The sequence below is a fragment of the Rana temporaria genome, chromosome 11, assembly GCF_905171775.1.
Source record: "Rana temporaria chromosome 11, aRanTem1.1, whole genome shotgun sequence".
In the NCBI taxonomy this organism is placed as follows: Eukaryota; Metazoa; Chordata; class Amphibia; order Anura; family Ranidae; genus Rana; species Rana temporaria.
The window spans coordinates 32,997,065-33,004,285 of NC_053499.1; positions in this window are offsets into that span (position 1 = coordinate 32,997,065).

The following is a 7,221-nucleotide window of genomic DNA, read 5'->3' on the forward strand; positions in this document are numbered from 1 at the left end:
TAGACTTCATCGCCTCGGTGTAACCTTTCCACGCAGGCGCGGCGTTGGCGCAGATTTACGCTGGTCGGATCTGGCGCGGCCATGGTTTTTGTGTTTTAAATATGCAAATTAGGTTTTTGGGCCGATTCATCAACTTAAGCTTGACCGGCGCAGGCTACTCCCGGTGAGCGGAGCTGAAATTTCCGGTGCAAAGTTACACCTCATAAAAGCAGGGGTAACTTTGCACCAAACTTGCAGAGGTCAGCTGGAGAGCAGCTAAAGCAGCAGCGTTACAAAGGAACTGAGCAACAACACTTGCTGGACAACACATAGAGGCGGTCCCCATGTTGGGAGAGGCCCTCAATAATTACAGCCCTCTCCTCTGGGCTGAAATTGGTCATCCGCCCACCTGAGGATTCCTCATCAGCCATAACTGCGCCACCACAATGCAAACGACCTAGCTTAGAAAAAAAAAGCTTCAGTACATTTGCACCTGCAGGGCGGAAGTCTGGGCTGATTCATGGACTGGGCTTTGGTAGTGGGTCGGCGTAGCTCAGGGATCACGCCGGGGCGCAGTTCTGAGCATGTGCAGATTGGGGCATTTACCCCTGGATGTCACTGAGCATGTGCGGTCTAAGATGCGCCCCGGCGTGACCCCTGCGCCACGGTCGGCACTTCATTAGCATAGGGTGACTCCCAGTTGGCCTTACCCCGCCTTACGCCGTCTAAAATCCGCCCCGCTGGGGCATCGTAGACAAAAAAAGTTTCTTGAATCACCTAACTGCCTCTCCGCGCTGGACCGGTGTAGTCTAAAAATGATGCACCACGCCGGTGCAAATCTGCACCATTGTTCATGAATCTGGCCCAGGGAGCGGATCATTACAGACAGGGCCCTTATATTTAATTTTTACACTAAAAAAGTGTGTCTATACAGTATCTCACAAAAGTACACATTTTTTGTAAATATTTTATTGTACCATTTCATGTGACAACACTAAAGAAATGACACTTTGCTACAATGTAAAATAGTGAGTGTACAGCTTGTATAACAGTGTAAATGTACTGTACCTTTTTAAACACTTTTTTCAGGATGTTTATTCATCCAAGGTTAGTCCTACTCGAGACGACATTCATTCGTTTCTAAACAAATACCCCTTGCCGTCCTTGTCCGCTTCGGACGTTGCCCTGCTCAACGCTCCTCTGACTGAGGAAGAATTACTGGAAGCCCTGGCTCACACAAAAAATGGTCGGGCACCTGGAGCTGACGGGCTGCCTTCGGAGGTGTACAAAGGTACTCGGCTCAACTTCTCCCTATCCTCCTTAAAGTTTACAACCATGCTTTTGAAACAGGGTCTCTCCCGTCCTCCATGAATGAGACCCTTGTCATGGTTCTGTAGGGCAGAGATCCACAGCTCAGGTGGGAGAATCTGTAGAGGATAACAATTAGTCGTACACTCCATAAATCTGGCCTTTATGGAAAAGTGGCAAGAAGAAAGCCATTATTGAAAGACAGCCATAAGAAGTCCCATTGGCAGTTTGGCGAAAAGTTATGTGGGGGACACAGCAAACATGTGGAAGAAGGTGCTCTGGTCAAATGAGACCAAAGTTTGACTTTTGGCCTATAAGCAAAACGCTATGTGTAGCGAAAAACTAACACTGCACATCACCCTGAATACACCATCCCCACTGTGAAACATGGTGGTGGCAGCATCATGTTGTGAGGATTTTTTTCTTTAGCAGTGACAGGGAAGCTGGCCAGAGTTGATGGGAAGATGGATGACGCCAAAAACAGGGCAATCTTAGAGGAAAAACCTGTTGGAGCCTGCAAAAGACTTGAGACTGGGGTGGGGGTTCACCTTCCTTCCGACCCTAAACATACAGCCAGAGCTACAATGGAATGGTTTAGATCAGGGGTCTCCAAACTACGGCCCGCGGGACACATCCGGCCCGCCAGGCCATTTCTTCCGGCCCGCAGCTTGAATCCTATCCACCTGTTAGCTGTGGAACCTGCGCTGCATATTCGCCCCAGGCAATAGGCAGCGCAGGTCCCGCAATCCCTTCCGGCGTCTCACTGTGTTGTTGGCTGCTGGGACCACGGCATCCCAGCAGCCAATGAGGTGTAGTGCAGACCCGTAGCCGCCTCCCTGCTCCCGCCTCCCGCCTCGCTGTTAACCAGTAACGAGTGTGTAATACAAGCGGGGCGGGAGTCGGGAGGTGCAGCAGGTCTGCAAAGCCAGTGATGGAGACGCGCTGGACACATGCAAGGAGGGGGGCTGATACACTTGTGTGGGGGTGGGTTAAATGGCTCTGATGGGGACACAAATGTGGGGGGGGGGGCTGACTCTTATGGGGACACAAATGTGGGGGGAGGGGTTTGATAACTCTTATGGGGACACAAATATGTGGGGGCTGATGACTCTGATGGGGACACACTGGGGGGGGGGGTTGTAGACTGATGGGGACACACATTTTGGGGGGCTGATGAGACTCTGATAGGGACACAAATGTGGGGGGGGGGGGCTGATGACTCTGATGGGGACATAAATGTGGGGGGGGGGGGGGGTGATGACTCTGATGGGGACACAAATATCTGTGGGGTCTGATGGGGACACAAATGTGGGGGTGCTGGTGGCTCTTATGGGGACACAAACATGTGAGGAGGGGGTCTGATGGCTCTAATGGTGACACAAATATGCGGAAGGGGAGGTGATGGCTCTGAAGGGGACACAAATATGCAGGTGGGGGTGGGCTGTGATGGGGACACAAATGTGCAGGGAGACTCGGATGAATGATGGGGGGCTCTAATGGGGACACCAATTTGTGGGGATAGCCTGATGAGTGATGGGGAAACAGATGGATGGGGACACAGATGATGGGGACAAAGATGAATGGGGAGACTGATGGGGAGACTGATGGGGATACAGATGGATGGGGAGACTGATGGGGACACAGATGGATGGGGACACAGATGAATGGGGAGATGGATGGGGAGACAGATGGGGAGACTGATGGGGACACAGATGGATGGGGACACAGATGGGGAGACTGATGGGGACACAGATGGATGGGGACACAGATGGGGAGACTGATGGGGACACAGATGGATGGGGACACAGATGAATGGGGAGACTGATGGGGACACAGATGAATGGGGAGATGGATGGGGACACAGATGGGGACACAGATGGATGGGGACACAGATGGGGACACAGATGATGGGGACACAGATGAATGGGGAGACTGATGGGGACACAGATGGATGGGGACACAGATGGATGGGGACACAGATGATGGGGACACAGATGATGGGGACACAGATGAATGGGGACACAGATGAATGGGGAGACTGATGGGGACACAGATGGATGGGGACACAGATGGGGAGACTGATGGGGACACAGATGGATGGGGACACAGATGATGGAGACACAGATGAATGGGGACACAGATGATGGGGACATAGATGGATGGGGACACAGATGGATGGGGACACAGATGGATGGGGACACAGATGGATGGGGACACAGATGATGGGGACACAGATGAATGGGGACACAGATGAATGGGGAGATGGATGGGGAGACTGATGGGGACACAGATGGATGGGGACACAGATGGGGAGACTGATGGGGACACAGATGATGGGGACACAGATGATGGAGACACAGATGAATGGGGACACAGATGAATGGGGACACAGATGGATGGGGACACAGATGATGGGGACACAGATGATGGGGACACAGATGGATGGGGACACAGATGGATGGGGACATAGATGGATGGGGACATAGATGGATGGGGACATAGATGGATGGGGACACAGATGAATGGGGAGATGGATGGGGACACAGATGGGGAGACGGATGGGGACACAGATGGGGAGACTGATGGGGACACAGATGGATGGGGAGACTGATGGGGACACAGATGGATGGGGACACAGATGGATGGGGACACAGATGATGGGGACACAGATGAATGGGGAGACTGATGGGGACACAGATGAATGGGGAGACTGATGGGGACACAGATGGATGGGGACACAGATGGGTGGGGACACAGATGGGGAGACTGATGGGGACACAGATGATGGGGACAAAGATGAATGGGGAGACTGATGGGGACACAGATGGATGGGGACACAGATGATGGGGACACAGATGAATGGGGAGACTGATGGGGACACAGATGGGTGGGGACACTGATGGGGACACAGATGATGGGGACACAGATGAATGGGGAGACTGATGGGGACACAGATGGATGGGGACACAGATGGATGGGGACACAGATGGATGGGGACACAGATGGATGGGGACACAGATGAATGGGGATACAGATGGATGGGGACACAGATGATGGGGACACAGATGAATGGGGAGACTGATGGGGACACTGATGGGGACACTGATGGGGACACAGATGGATGGGGACACAGATGGGGAGACTGATGGGGACACAGATGGATGGGGACACAGATGATGGGGACACAGATGAATGGGGAGACTGATGGGGACACAGATGGATGGGGACACAGATGATGGGGACACAGATGAATGGGGAGACTGATGGGGACACAGATGGGTGGGGACACAGATGGGTGGGGACACAGATGGGTGGGGACACAGATGGGTGGGGACACAGATGTGTGGGGACACAGATGGATGGGGACACAGATGATGGGGACACAGATGATGGGGACACAGATGATGGGGACACAGATGAATGGGGAGACTGATGGGGACACAGATGTATGGGGACATGGGTGTAAAGCCTCATGCACGCTGGAAGTTTAGCCCCGCTGCATAACGCTCCAGCGTTTAGGTGCCAGCAAAGAAAATAGGAGCACCATCCAGTCCTGCTGTCAGCAGTAAGTCAAATTCTATTCTATTCTTGTTCTACTGTGGATTTATTTATAAATTATTTTTCCGGCCCGCGAATATGTGTAAAATATAGAATGTGGCCCTCGAAGTAAAAAGTTTGGAGACCCCTGGTTTAGATCAAAGCATATTCATGTGTTAGAATGGCCCAGTCAAAGTCCAGACCATAATCCAATTGACAATCTGTGGCAAGACTTCAAAGTGTGTGTTCACAGATGCTTTTTTTCCAATCTGACAGAGCTTGAGCTATTTTTCAAAGAAGAATGGGCAAAAATGTCGCTCTCTAGATATGCAAAGCTGGTAGAGACATCCCCAAAAAGACTTGCAGCTGTATTTGCAGCGAAAGGTGGTTCTACAAAGTATTGACTGGAAAAGGATGTGATTGCTGAGGGGAAGAGGATGGTGATAGGAGAGTTAATGGGAAACATGGGGGTAGGGGTGACAGCTGGTAGAGGAAAGGAGGAGGCAACAGGCAGAAGTGACTGCAGGCATTGTACAGGAGACAGTCAGAGACTGCAGACATGGTACAGGAGACCATCAGACTGCAGGCATTTTACAGAAGACAGTTAGGGACTGCAGACATTGTACAGGAGACAGTCAGGGGCTGCAGGCATGGTACAGGACACCGGCAGACTTCAGACATGGTACAGGAGACCGTCAGGGACTGCAGGCATGGTACAGGAGACCGTCAGGGACTGCAGGCATGGTACAGGAGACCGTCAGGGACTGCAGGCATGGTACAAGAGACAGTCAGGGACTGCAGTCATGGTACAGGAAACAGGGACTGCAGGCATGGTACAGGAGACAGGAACTGCAGGCATGGTACAGAAGACAGTTAGGGACTGCAGGCATGGTACAGGAGACAGTTAGGGACTGCAGGCATGGTACATGTGTCTCTCGTGGGAGAGGCGCTGGCCAGACAGCACACAGAGGAGAGAGAGAACCCTGCTGCTTAGTACAACAGAATACCGCTGTACAGAGTCTTCATACAGAGCCCCCTGTTCTCTGCCTCAGCATCCAACCAGGAAGGGCCCGGATCCAGTGCTCTGTGTGGCCGGGAGTCAGAGCTGGAGGAGGGAGGTGTGCAGTGCGGCGACAAGGCTGGTGGGCTGTAAAGGGCAGGCAGCTTAGCGGGCCTGCACCAAACGATGCCACTGGGAGGAAGCAGCGGGGATTGCACTGTCCGGAGGGGAGGAGGAGGTGGTCCACTCCCACGGGACGTCACTTCCGGTATCGGTTTCCGGTATCGGAGCATTTTCGCGAGTACCGATACTCGTGAAAATGGCTAGTATCGGCGCCGATACTGATACCAGTATCGGTGCATCCCTATTATATACACACACTCACTATCTCAAGGAATTTCATTCACAGTAATTTAAAAAGACATCAAGGCAAAACACAGTAAACACCTCTTTATTGCACCTTTAGAAAACCTTTCATAAAATTTCAGAGCTTTTGCCAAATTACATTTCTAATTTACAGATCACATACATTACAGAGACACAGAGGATTTCTTAAAATTTATATCATAATAGATGTTGGAACAATCACTTATTGGTAGGCCAGTATATACAGTTACAAGAAAAATCAACAACATCAGTAAAATCCTAAATGAGTGTTGATGGAGGGCTGGATCCAAAGGTAAGTATGTTCAGATGTGATGTCCAGTTTTATGAGGCCGCTCTCTATCATACAGGGTACCCCTATGGGTCCCCAGGGGAGTCCAAAGTAAATTCAAATGTTAAGAACGCAGCACATTTGTAATAAGTCCAGTATATATTTATTTATCTTGGTGAAAGATCAGTAGTAGATCAAAGTCAACATGTTTTGGTGGCTGACAACTCCCTCTTCACCAAGGCTTTGGTGCTGGTGGCGATAGAAGAATATACTGGACAGTAAATGTAAAGAAATCTAAAGCCTCGTACACACGATCAGTCTTTCCGATGAGAACGGTCTGATGGACCGTTATCATCGGTTAACCGATGAAGCTGACTGATGGTCCGTCGCGCCTACACACCATCGGTTAAAAAAACGGTCGTGTCAGAACGCGGTGACGTAAAACACAACTAGTGTACGTGCTGAAAAAAAGTTCAATGCTTTCAAGCATGCGTCGACTTGATTCTGAGCATGCGCGGATTTTTAACCGATGGTTGTGCCTACTAATGATCGTTTTTTTCCCATCGGTTAGGAATCCATCGGTTAAATCTAAAGCAAGTTGGTTTTTTTTTAACCGATGGTTATATAACCTATGGGGCCCACACACGATCGGTTTTGGCCGATGAAAACGGTCCATCAGACCGTTGTCCTCTGGTTAACCTATCGTGTGTACGAGGCCTAAGGATATGACAACAGGGCGGGG